Source organism: Phocoena sinus, chromosome 20 (genome assembly GCF_008692025.1).
Source record: "Phocoena sinus isolate mPhoSin1 chromosome 20, mPhoSin1.pri, whole genome shotgun sequence".
Classification (NCBI taxonomy): Eukaryota; Metazoa; Chordata; class Mammalia; order Artiodactyla; family Phocoenidae; genus Phocoena; species Phocoena sinus.
Genome location: NC_045782.1, coordinates 44,377,126 through 44,389,326, shown reverse-complemented (window position 1 = coordinate 44,389,326; position 12,201 = coordinate 44,377,126). Strand labels below are relative to the sequence as shown.

The 12,201-nt window shown below is 46.1% G+C and overlaps 1 protein-coding gene and 1 non-coding gene across 5 annotated transcripts in view; both read left to right on the top strand.

Annotated features, from left to right (window-relative positions):
* ICAM2 (intercellular adhesion molecule 2) overlaps window positions 1–12,201 on the top strand; it is a 34,180-nt gene that overhangs the window by 9,434 nt on the left and 12,545 nt on the right. The window contains exon 1 of one of the 4 annotated variants that reach the window (XM_032616364.1): window positions 7,962–8,090. The exons of 1 other annotated variant lie outside the window; for it this stretch is intronic. The gene's annotated coding sequence lies outside the window, so the exon portion shown is untranslated. Of the gene's footprint in view, window positions 1–7,961; window positions 8,091–8,639; window positions 9,009–12,201 lie in introns of those variants that run through there. 2 more of the 4 variants (XM_032616365.1, XM_032616367.1) reach the window with 2 other exon arrangements.
* On the top strand, window positions 6,852–6,923 carry TRNAA-UGC. The gene has a single exon. It is a non-coding gene; the product is annotated as a tRNA-Ala (tRNA).

The following is a 12,201-nucleotide window of genomic DNA, read 5'->3' as shown; positions in this document are numbered from 1 at the left end:
TCTTTTTTTTTTTAATAAGAGTTTTAATCTATTTATTTATTTATTTTTGGCTGCGTTGGGTCTTTGTTGCTGTGTGCGGGCTTTCTCTAGTTGCGGCAAGCGGGGGCTACTCTTTGTTGCAGTGCAAGGGCTTCTCATTGCAGTGGCTTCTCGTTACAGAGCACGGGATCTAGGCACACGGGCTTCAGTAGTTGTGGCACGCAGGCTCAGTAGTTGTGGCTCGTGGGCTCTAGAGCACGGGCTCAGTAGTTGTGGCATGCGGGCTCAGTAGTTGTGGCATGCGGGCTTAGGTGCTCTGCGGCATGTGGGATCTTCCCCGACCAGGGCTCGAACCCGTGTCCCCTGCGTTGGCAGGTGGATTCTTAACCACCAGGGAAGTCCCTCAGCAATCATTTTTAATCTCCAAGGGTTCTTGATCCCTGTCCCTTTCTTACGGGGAAATTAGTATTTGAGTAAAACAAATAGACTTTTTGTGTGTGTTTTTCAGTTCCCTGTATTATCTGTGTATCCTTTGAGATCATTTTTGTTTATCTTGATCTTTCCCAAGTTGCAGACTTTCTTAAAGGTCTGGTGATCCTTGATAGGTTACACACACTTAAAAATGAGGCCATGAAAAGGTGATTGAGGCCCCATGTTGGTGGGTAGACCTTGTCAACTGATGAGCTCTGTTTTTAGGTAACCATATGGGCACCCTTAAATGCCAGCTTGCAGAGGTCTTTGCTCTGGGGTTCTTAAGTGTCTTTGGAGAAGAATCTTCTCATCGTTGGCCTCAGGATTGGCTACTGCTGTCTGCCCCTCTACATCAGGGGTAGGGAGGAAGGGTCAAATGTTCTATGAACCAACTTCTGGTTAAATCCAGTTCCCACATGTCACTCCCAACCTCCACCCTCCTTCCCTGAGTCTCCAAGTTGAAGCCTCTCTCTGGTTCCATTGGGTAAATCTGCCCTCCTTAGCTACATCTCACTCATGCATAACTGTAGGTGGAGGCAACCTTGGCTAGAGCTGCAGCCTGCAGAGGAAACCTTGTCTGTTTGGGGATGGGGGATACCATATGGGCACAGCAGGAGCAAAGAGGGGACACTGAGGGCGTGGATGGGAGAGTGGTTGGCCTTGGGGTCCAGACTGATGGAGGAAGACAGGGATGTGGTCGGAGAAGATTCTGGAGGTGAAGAATATGGAGGGAAGCAGTATTGCATGGTGACAAAGTAAGATGTGACTGAAGGGGTGGGTGGTAGGATGGAGGTAAAGACTTGCAGTTGAGGAATGAAGCAGATGTTGGTGCTCAGGTGGGCCTTCTGGTAGACACAGTGGTTGCCCAGGGTGACAGCAGGAGTCAGGGGTGGGGGAGGTAGGGGGAAACAGGAAGAGCCAACGTCCTCCATGAACCCCAGGTAGGAGGAACGGCTATGAACTCCAGGTAGGGGAAATGGCCTTGAGATGCAGAACTGGCACATGAGGGAGGGCTTGCTTCCAGAACGCTGAAGCCATGTGGGGCCAGCCAGTACCCAATGCCCGCCCAGCCCCGAGATACGAGGAATGGGGGAAGAGGCATCCTTACAGGGGGCCCGGCTCCAGTCAGGGCAAGAAAACAAAGGGAGGGTCTGTGCAAGGGTGGGATGTGGGCAAATTTCTCTCCAGTAAAACACATTTCAGGGGCCAAATGGGGAGACTTTGAGGGAAGGGGAGCACTGATCTGGAAATGGGTGAAAGTTCAGGAGCTGGTGGGAACCCAGCAGCTTATACCTGAGGAGGCCCAGGACTCTGCACGTGGGTGGATTAACTCACCCTCTGGTTCTGATTGGATCATTATGGGAAGTGGCTCAGAAGCCCCACGAGGTTGCTGGGCCCTTGACCCCACCAATGCCTGAAGCCCTTTTATTTACAAGAGGAACCGAGGTGGTTCTCTGTTGTGACAGCACCTGACTGTGGCTGGATGGCCTCATTACAGCTGCAGAGCTTACCCAGAGCTGGGGGAAAGGGAGGCCAGGTTCAAGCCCCTGAACTAGCCCAACAAGGTCCCATTGCTGCCACTGGGCCCAGACCCCATGGCTGTCACCCCTGACCCTGGACACATACTCTAATGGTTAAAAACCATAAACACCTGGTAATATCTAATTGATTTTTTTAACTAAAAATTTTTTAATTGAAGTATAGTTGATTTACAATATCTTTTTTGTTTCAGGTGTACATCAGTGATTCAGTTTTATATATATATGTATATATTTGTATATATACATATTTATGTATATATACATATATATTCTTTATCAGATTCTTTTCCCTAATAGGTTATTACAAAATATTGAATATAGTTCCCTGTGCTCTAATTGATTTTTCTTTCTTTTTTTTTTTGTTTTTTTTGCGGTACGTGGGCCTCTCACTGCTGTGGCCTCTCCCGTTGCGGAGCACAGGCTCCGGACGCGCAGGCTCAGCAGCCATGGCTCACGGGCCCAGCCGCTCCGCGTCATGTGGGATCTTCCCGGACCAGGGCGCGAACCTGTGTGCCCTGCATGGGCAGGCAGACTCTCAACCACTGCGCCACCAGGGAAGCCCTGTAATTGATTTTTTAAAAGTGATCTTTGACTATACTCAAATATTTTTTAAGCTAATACTCAGTCCCCAAAAGAAAACAGCCTCACAGTAAAAAAACAAGAGTATGTCTCTTGGATTTTTGCCTTTGCTCTCTCTAACAAGCCAAGGACCTGTCTTTGGCATATTTCCTAAGGAAAGCGTTCAGTTTCCCATCTGAGTTCCTAGTAAAGCATCTCAGTTTATTCTCCCCCTTGTAGTTACGGTTAAAGGAAGAAAAGGGCAGCTGGCTACCCTGACATCCATGCTTTCCAGAGAGAAGGTTCTCTCCCTACTATGAGAGACCCTCTCAGGCTTGCCCTCCCTCAGCTCTTTGGCTGTTTGATGTTTATGGGTAAACTTGCTGCATCTACATAGATCACCCCCTTTAAAAATATTCTCTCAGGATCCCAGCTCATTTCAGACCTCCCTGTGATTGTAGAGGAATATCACTTACAGCTGATCTAATGGTCAGACATTTTAGACTGGGTGGCAGGACACTTGCTCACTGTGGGCACTAGATGGCGTCATATGCAGTCACTGTTCCTCCTGGCACCCCAGCATCTTAGTTCAGCAGGTCACCTGCCACGGCTACTGGCTCCTCCTTCCCACTCTGCAGGGTGGCTTCCCATGACGGGGGGGCTGGGCTCCAAAAAGAAGACCAGAGGGCCTGGCTTTATAAACAACTCAAGTCCTTCATGAGCCAGTAGGTTTCTAAGTAATACATATTCACAAGCTTTTCTCACTCGAGGACTAAACGTAACCTGTATAACATAACATCATATGTCGGGCCCCTCCCTGTATGGGGGTGATCTTGGGATCTGACACTCTGTAGACCCATGCAGTAGTCAAGCCACGTACTAGGCTGTCCTTGAGCATAGCCTATAAGGACAGAGAAAAGTACGTGTCCAGGCACCAGCTGTAACAACCACCACAATCTTGGTTGAGTGCTCACCGTGTGCCAGGCTCTGACCCAATGTTTTGTAAATCATTATAAAAGCCTTTGAAGGGGGCTGTGAGGTGGGCGAGAGGGCCTTAGAGCTTGGTTGTGAGATCCCAATGGCCTGGACTTGAATCTCTTGCTGCTGAATGCCTACTCAATTACCATGCGTAGTATGCATACATAAGAAAAACGACCCCATTTTACAGATGAGCAAACTGAAGCTCAGAGAAGTTAAGCAACTTGCCCAAGGTCACACAGCCAGCATGGGCTGAGCAGAGATTCATGCACGGTTCCTTGTAACTCCACTCTGCTAGACTGACCCCGCAATCTCCGTCATTCAGTCTACAGGCCAGTGAGCCTACGGCCTGCTCTAGGAAGCACTGGCCTTCCGTGGCCCTGGCCAGCATTTCTACTCCAAATCTCTAGTTTCTACTTGTAGTTGTGATTACCTTGACTTTATTTAAATTGAGAACACCTTTTCATTCTTACAAAAACAGTGTGGTCCCAGGACCAGAACCAGCAGCATCACCTGGGAACTTGTCAGGAATGCAAATTCTCAAGCCTCACCCTGAAGAAAATCTCTGGGGCTGGGGCCCTGCAGTGATGCTGATATAAGCTAAAGTTTGAGGACATTTGCTGTGAAACATGTCTCTCATAAAACCAAGCCACTAGCTTAAGTCTAATTAACATTTTTTGTACCTGTTCTTGGTGGTTCAAAGGGGAAGGCACCAGAAACTTAGCAGAGAAGGGAAGGATATAAACAGACGTGAAAAGTGATTTGCTCAGAAGCCACAAAATGGGTAGAGGAGGAGAGGGGAGTTGAGGAGGGGGTACTGGCCCAAATGATGCAGCAGAACTATCTGTAGCTTTTTTTTTTTCTTTTGCTACACCACGCAGCATGTGGGATCTCAGTTCCCCGACCAGGGATCGAACCCACGCCCCCTGCATTGGAAACGCAGAGCCTTAACCACTGGACCAAGAGGGAAGTCCCTGTATAGCTTTTAAAGCGGGCACATGGGGTTATAGTTGGACGGTTCTGGGGTGGACCCAGAAGCTGCACTGCGAAAAGCTGCATAGGTGGTTCTGCTCTGCTGTCAAGAATGGGAACCCTGCCCTAGTGGAAAGAGCTTCGGGGGCTTCACAGCCCGGCTTCTATCAGGCTTCGGCGTCCAGGGGGAGTATAACACTGTTTGTAACATGAAAGACAACACCTTCCCTTCTGAAGATGGACCCCCCCCCCCGCCAGTGTTTCCCTCCCGCACACTGAGTGTCGGGGGTTTGCTGGTGTCTACTGCCCCTCGTGTGCCCTCTGTGCCCCCTGCCCTCTAACCCCTGTCATCCCCAACACCAAAGCGGTCCACACCTCCGTGCCGCCCCCAGGTTCCTGTGTGAGATCTCACCCAGCTGTCTGCTCTTCCACCCTAACTGCTGGTTCCCAGCACTGTGCACATTGGAATCACCTGGAGAGCTTAGGAAACCAACATATACACATACATACGTATACATGTGTACGTCTGTACACACGCAGTATGTAACCCTTGCAATGTACAATATTTGAGACATACTAAAAATTACTTATCTGAAATTTTTTATTTAACTGGGTGCCCTGTATTTTAGCAGAGTCAGAAATGGTGATGGTGACTACTGGGTCTACAGCCCTCGGACAGGGGACTGGTCAGTGAGATCCACTGGGAGTCCAGGCTCAAGCCCACTTCCTGGGCCCTTTCACTCTTTGTGCCCCCATCTCCAAAGGCAGGATGTGCTTAGCCAGCAGGGAGGTCTCACGGGCCTCCCCCCAACCCCCCGCTCCAGGTTATTACAGACCCAGCTCTGATTAGTGGTTATGGGACCTGATGCCAAGTGAGCTGCTGGGGGGCTCTGTCGGGGCTCCTGCCACGTGGCCTCAAGCACCCACAATCTCTTTCCAGGCGGTTATCTCTCTACTCCCCTGGACCGAGGAGTGCCCAAGTGCAGCGAGATGCTATCTCTGACAAAACAAAGTCTGAGATTGGGATTGACATATATACACTAATACGTATAGAATAGATAACTTATTTAAAAATGGAGATAAAATTTAAATAATGGCTTAGCATTTCAGCTCTGAGAATAAAAATATTTATAACAAGTTCTAATAAAATGTATTCATTTCTTTATTTAAAAAACCCCGAAGTCTGAATTGTGAAGGAGCAGTGCGTCAGGCACAGCAATCTGCGGTGAACTACGTACACATTTGTATTCATATTTTCCTCATTGCTCTGCAGTTTGGCTTTCAACAACTAAGAATTAAAATGCTGTTGTCAGGGCTTCCCTGGTGGCGCAGTGGTTTAGAGTCCCCCTGCCGATGCAGGGGACGCGGGTTCGTGCCCCGGTCCGGGAAGATCCCACGTGCCGCGGAGAGGCTGGGCCTGCGAGCCATGGCCGCTGAGTCTGCGCGTCCGGAGCCTGTGCTCCGCAACGGGAGAGGCCACAACAGTGAGAGGCCCGTGTACCGCAAAAAAACAAAACAAAATCAAGGGAAGACCTGAAGGTTGGGTACCATTATGCCAACCTCGGAAATCATTTGACCAGGAAGGTGGGATGAAGTAGGAAGACAGAAGTGCCCCAGAAAACCTGTCAAAAATAGAGAAAGGAGGGCTTCCCCTGAAAAAAAGATAAGTCCAGACATAACTCCTGGGGAAAAGATGAATGAGACACGCACCCTAATTTGTGTCTACGACAGATGCTATCCAAACTGTAAAGTCACAAGGGCCCCTCAAAGCCTTGCCATGACGTCCCCACCCAGCGTTCTACGTTGGCTTTGTTTGACCAGCAGTATGACAGGAATATTTCAAAAGAACTTCCATGAAGAAATCAAGGCACAAACGTACCAAGAGGGGTCGCTTCAAAGCCAGCAGACCTTCAGCGTTCGTGGCCTCGACTGTCCTGTTGGTCTCTGACGTGATCTAATTTGTGTTTTTGCTGAGCCGGGAGTTTCAGTGGTAGTTATGAGGGGTGGAGCTGTGGGAGCAAGACCTCTGCTTGTGGGTGAGCCCAGCACCCACCTGTGCTCCCAGCTTTGATACTTTTTGCCTATTGGTATGAAGCTACTCTGCCAGGGTAAGTTTGTAAATTGCTAGGCGAGGTGGCCGGTGTGAAAAGATCTGAGAACACGATAGTTCTTGGTTGTTAAGAAGATGTTTTTGGTGGCAGGGCACGTCAAATACAAGGAAGACCCAGCTCTGTGATGTTGACAAGCCTCCTGCAGGGGTTCAGAGGGCAACTCATCCTGGAACTGTCTCATTCATCAAAGGCTCCCAGGAGTGCAGAAACCACACATCAGAAGAGAGACTGGAGAGGGACTTCCCTGGTGGTCCCGTGGTTAGGACTTGGCACTTGCACTGCCGTGGCCCAGGTTCAATCCCTGGTCGGGGAACTAAGATCCTGCAAGCCAAAAGAAAAAAAAAAAATTCAACGTAGAACTACCATATGATCCAGCAATTCCAATTCTGGATATTTGCCTCCAAGAGTTTGAGTTGCCTCAAAGCAGGGACTCAAAGGCATGTTTGTAGACCCATGATCACAGCAGAATTATTCACAAGAGCCAAAAGGAGGAAGCATCCCACGTGTCTGTTGACTGATAACTGGATAAACAAAATGGAGTGTATTCGTACAAGGTGGTGTTATTCAGCCTTTAAAAGGAAGGAAATTGTTTTTCATAAATTTATTTATTTATTTTTGGCTGCGTTGGGTCTTCGTTGCTGCACGCGGGCTTTCTCTAGTTGCGATGAGTGGGGGCTACTGTTCGTTGCGGTGTGCGGGCTTCTCATTGCAGTGGCTTCTCTTGTTGCGGAGCACGGGCTCTAGGCACACAGGCGTCATTAGTTGTGGCTCGCGGGCTCTAGAGCACAAGCTCAGTAGTTGTGGTGCACGGGCTTAGCTGCTCCGCGGCATGTGGGATCTTCCCGGACCAGGGCTCGAACCCGTGTCCCCTGCGCTGGCAGGCAGATTCTTAACCACTGCGCCACCAGGGAAGCCCCGAGGAAGGGAATTCTAACACATGCTATGACATGGATGAGCCTTGAGGACATCATGCCCAGTGAAATAAGCCAGTCACAAAAAGACAAATACCGTGTGATTCCACTCGTGTGAGGTCCCTAGAGCAGTCCAGCTGAGAAACAGAAAGTAGAACAGTGGCTGCCAGGGGCTGGGGGGAGGGGGAGTCAGTGCTGAAAAGAGAGGGGTTTCAGTTTGGGATGAAGGTGAGGGACGGTGGTTCTGGAGAGGGGTGGTGGTGGTGATAGCTACACAGCAGTGTGAGTGGACTTAATGCCACAGAGCTGGACACTAAAGATGGTTAAAATGGTCAATTTTACAGGGTGTATATTTTAACAGTTTAAAACAAGAGGTAACGGACTGAAAGCGAGGTTAGTCTGGAGTCACAGCTGGGACAGGAAGCACGTGACTCCTGAGAGGGGAGTTTGGGCCAAAGCCTGATTATACTTGCTGAACGGGTGGCAGCCCTGCCACAAGCGGCATCTGGAAGCTGGACCCCTGGCCACCCTCCTTCCCCGTCGCAGCCACGCCCTTTAGCAGATGACAGGTAAGTTCACATTCCTTGCTCCTCCTCGTTTCCCTCGTGGCAGAGTGGAAAGGGCTTGGGATGGATTGTCAATCAAGACTTGAGTTCTTGTCCTTTCCCCTCCCTGGGCCTCCCCACCCCTCCTCGGCCTCCCTCAAGCCCAGAGGCTGGAGACACACAGAGCTCCCTGCAGTCAGACGGTCCCTGCTCTGCGGAGCTCACGTCTGCGTCTCTCTCGGTCCATTGTGGGCCTATGGTTTTCGCGGTTGTTTCCTGTTTTTGTCCTTTCTCTTCCCTCCCCTGCTCTGTCAACCACACAACCAACTTAGAGTTGTGGGGCTGCCTCCCTGCCATGGGCCACGTGGGCCCGGCCATCCAGGAAGTTTCCTTCTAGTTTGCTAAGAGCTTTTGTCATGAAAGATGTTGAATATCATTTTTTTTTCTAGATCTACTAAGATGATCATAGTTTTTTTTTCTTCTTAAATCTATTAATGTAAGTTTTTAGTTTGGGCTCCTTCAAAAATACAGCCTGGAACAAGGACCTCAGTTCGGGTAGATTATTTGAGAGGTGATGCCAGGAAGCAGGGAGTGAAGGAGCAAAGAGACTGAAACAGGGAAGGAGAAAAAGCCAATTAACGATGCATAGTTGCTGTTGCAGCTGTAGGCAAAGGAAGTTCAAATCTGTGGGGACCTCTGATAAGTCTACAGGATGCTGCCCAGAATTGCCTTCCCCAAAAGAAGGAGACTGGAGCATGTATCCACCAGCTCCTGTTTCATCTTAGGGATGAAAGGGTTTCATCTTAGAGAACTTAACTCTTCTATGCTTCTGGGAAACACTAGCAGGCAAATAAGTGACTCCTAAAGCCGTTGAAGAAGACCCTGAGGCAAAACGCAAAAAGCGACATGATATAAGCTTGAGGTGAGACACTAGAGCATAAGGTGAGTCTAAGCTTGCAGGAAATTATGTGCTGTAAATACAGTGGATGTCAGAGGAGGCCAAAAGTAATGTGACATAGAGCACCGAAGTTTACTATTACCAACAATAATAAATGACATATGTAGATTTCTCTTCTGTTGTTAGACTACCTTTGCATAGCTGAGATAAGCCCAACTTGGATATGATGTCTAGTATTTTTAATATACTGCTAGATTTGGTTTGTTTGTATTTTTTTACTGTTGCATTTATATTCATGAGTGAGACTGGCTTCTAATTTTCCTTTTTCATCCTATTCTTGTCTCATTTTGGTATTAAGGTTACACTGGCCTCATAGAAAGAGTTAAGAGTGTGTTCCTGCGACTTGCATTCTCAGAAAGAGTTTTTATAAAATTAGAATTATCTCTACTTAAACTTCTGGAACACTATCTAGACTTGGTATTTCCTTTGTGGGAAGATTTCAAATTATGGATTTAATTTTGTTTTTAGTTTGTTTTTAATATTCTACATATGAATTAAATCATATGGTATTTGTCTTTTTCCATCTGACTTATTTCACTTAGCGTAATGCCCCCAAGGTCCATCCATGTTGTCAAAAATGGCAAGATTACATCTTTTTAAAAAAATATATTTATTTATTTATTTATTTGGCTGCATCGGGGCTTAGTTGCAGCATGCGTTGCGGCATGCGTTGCGGCACGTGGGATCTTTCGTTGTGGCTCGTGGGCTCTACTTTGTGGTGTGCGGGCTTCCTCTAGCTGTGGCATGGATTTAATTTCTTTAATAGCTGTAGAACCATTCAGGCTTTTTATTTCTTCTTAAATCAAGTTAGGTAAGTTCTATTTTTTCTAAGATTTGGTCTACTTTGTTTCATATTTCTTGACATAAATGATTTATAGTCTTTTTAATTTTAACTTTATTGAAGTATAGTTGATTTATAATGTTGTATTAATAAAATTTTCAATTATGGTAAAATACACATAACATAAAATTCACCATTTAACTGGTTTTAAATGTACTGTTTTAAAGATGGTTGTGTTACATTTACAGTGTTTTGCAACAAATCTCAAAAACTTTTTATCTTGCAAAACTGAAACTCTATACCCATTAAACAAACAACTCACCATTTCCCCCTGCCCCCAGGCCCTGGCAACCACAGTCCTACTTTGTTTCTATGAATTTTTTTTTTTTCTTTTTTTTTTGTGGTACGGAGCACAGGCTCTGGACGCGCAGGCTCAGCGGCCATGGCTCACGGGCCCAGCCGCTCCACGGCATGTGGGATCTTCCCGGACCAGGGCACGAACGTGTCCCCTGCATCGGCAGGCGGACTCTCAACCGCTGTGCCACCAGGGAAGCCCTGTTTCTATGAATTTGTATAGGCTTCTTCTTTTTTGAATTATAAGATAACATTATTTTAATTTTTTAAATTGAAGTATAATGTACAATATTATGTAAGCTTCAGGTGTTCTACGTAGTGGTTTGGCATTTGCATACATTATGAAATAATCACGATAAGTCTGTTAATCATCTGTCCCCATATGGAGTTATTACAATATTATTGGCCATATTCCTTGTAGTGTGTGTTATATCCCTGTGGCTCATTTTATAACTGGAGTTTTGTACCTCTTAATCCCATTCACCTATTTTGTACCCCTCTCCACCCCTTTCTCTCTGGTAACCACCCATTTGTTCTCTGTATCTATGAGCCTGTTTTTTGTCTGGTTTTATTTGTTTTGTTTTTTATTTTATTTTTAAATTTTTTAATAGATCTTTATTGGAGTATAATTGCTTCACAATACCATGTTAGTTTCTGTTGCACAACGAAGTGAATCAGCCATATGCACACACATGTCCCCATATCCCCTCCCTTTTGAGCCTCCCTCCCATCCTCCCTATCCCACCCCTCCAGGTGGTCGCAGAGCACCAAGCTGATCTCCTTGTGCTATGCTGCTGCTTCCCACCAGCCAACTATTTTATATTCGGTAGCGTATATATGTCGATGCTACTCTCACTTCACCCCAGCTTCGCCCTCCCACCCCATGTCATCAAGTCCATTCTCTATGTCTACCTCTTTATTCCTGCCCTGCAACTAGGTTCATCAGTACCATTTTTTTAGATTCCATATATATGCATTACCATACAGTATTTGTTTTTCTCCTTCTGACTTACTTCACTCTGTATGACAGACTCTAGGTCCATCCACCTCACTACAAATAACTCAGTTTCGTTTCTTTGTATGGCTGAGTAATATTCCATTGTATATATGTGCCACATCTTCTTCATCCATTCATCTGTTGATGGACATCTAGGTTGGATCCATGTCCTGGCTATTGTAAATAATGCTGCAATGAACACTGTGGTGCATGTCTCTTTCTGAATTATGGTTTTCTCAGGGTATATGCCCAGTAGTGGGATTGCTGGGTCATATGGTAGTTCTATTTTAAGTTTTTTAAGGAACCTCCATACTGTTTTGCATAGTGGTTGTATCAATTTACATTCCCACCAACAGTGTAGGAGGGTTCCCTTTTCACCCCACCCTTTCCAGTATTTATTGTTTTTAGCTTTTTTGATAATGGCCGTTCTGACCGGCGTGAGGTGATACCTCATTGTAGTTTTGATTTGCATTGCTCTAATAATTAGTGATGTAGAGCATCTTTTCATGTGCCTCTTGGCCATCTGTATGTCTTCCTCAGTGAAATGTCTATTTAGGTCTTCTGCCCATTTTTTAACTGGATTGTTTGTGCTTTTGATATTGAGCTCTATGAGCTGTTTGTATATTTTGGAGATTAATCCTTTGTCTGTTGTTTCATTTGCAAATATTTTCTCCCATTCTGAGAGTTGTCTTTTTGTCTTGTTTATGGTTTCCTTTGCTTTTTGCTTAAAAGCAAAACTTTTTAAGTTTAATTAAGTCCCATTTGTTTATTTTTGTTTTTATTTCTGTTCCTCTAGGAGGTGGGTCAAAAAAGATCTTGTGGTTTATGTCAAAGAGTGTCTTTCCTATGTTTTCCTTTAAAAGTTTTACAGTGTCTGGTCTTACATTTAAGTCTTTAATCCATTTGGAGTTTATTTTTATGTAGAGTGTTAAGTAGTGTTCTAATTTCATTCTTTTACATGTAGCTGTCCAGTTTTCCCAGCACCACTTATTGAAGAGGCTGTTTTTTCTCCATTGTATGTTCTTGCCTCCTTTGTCGTAAATTA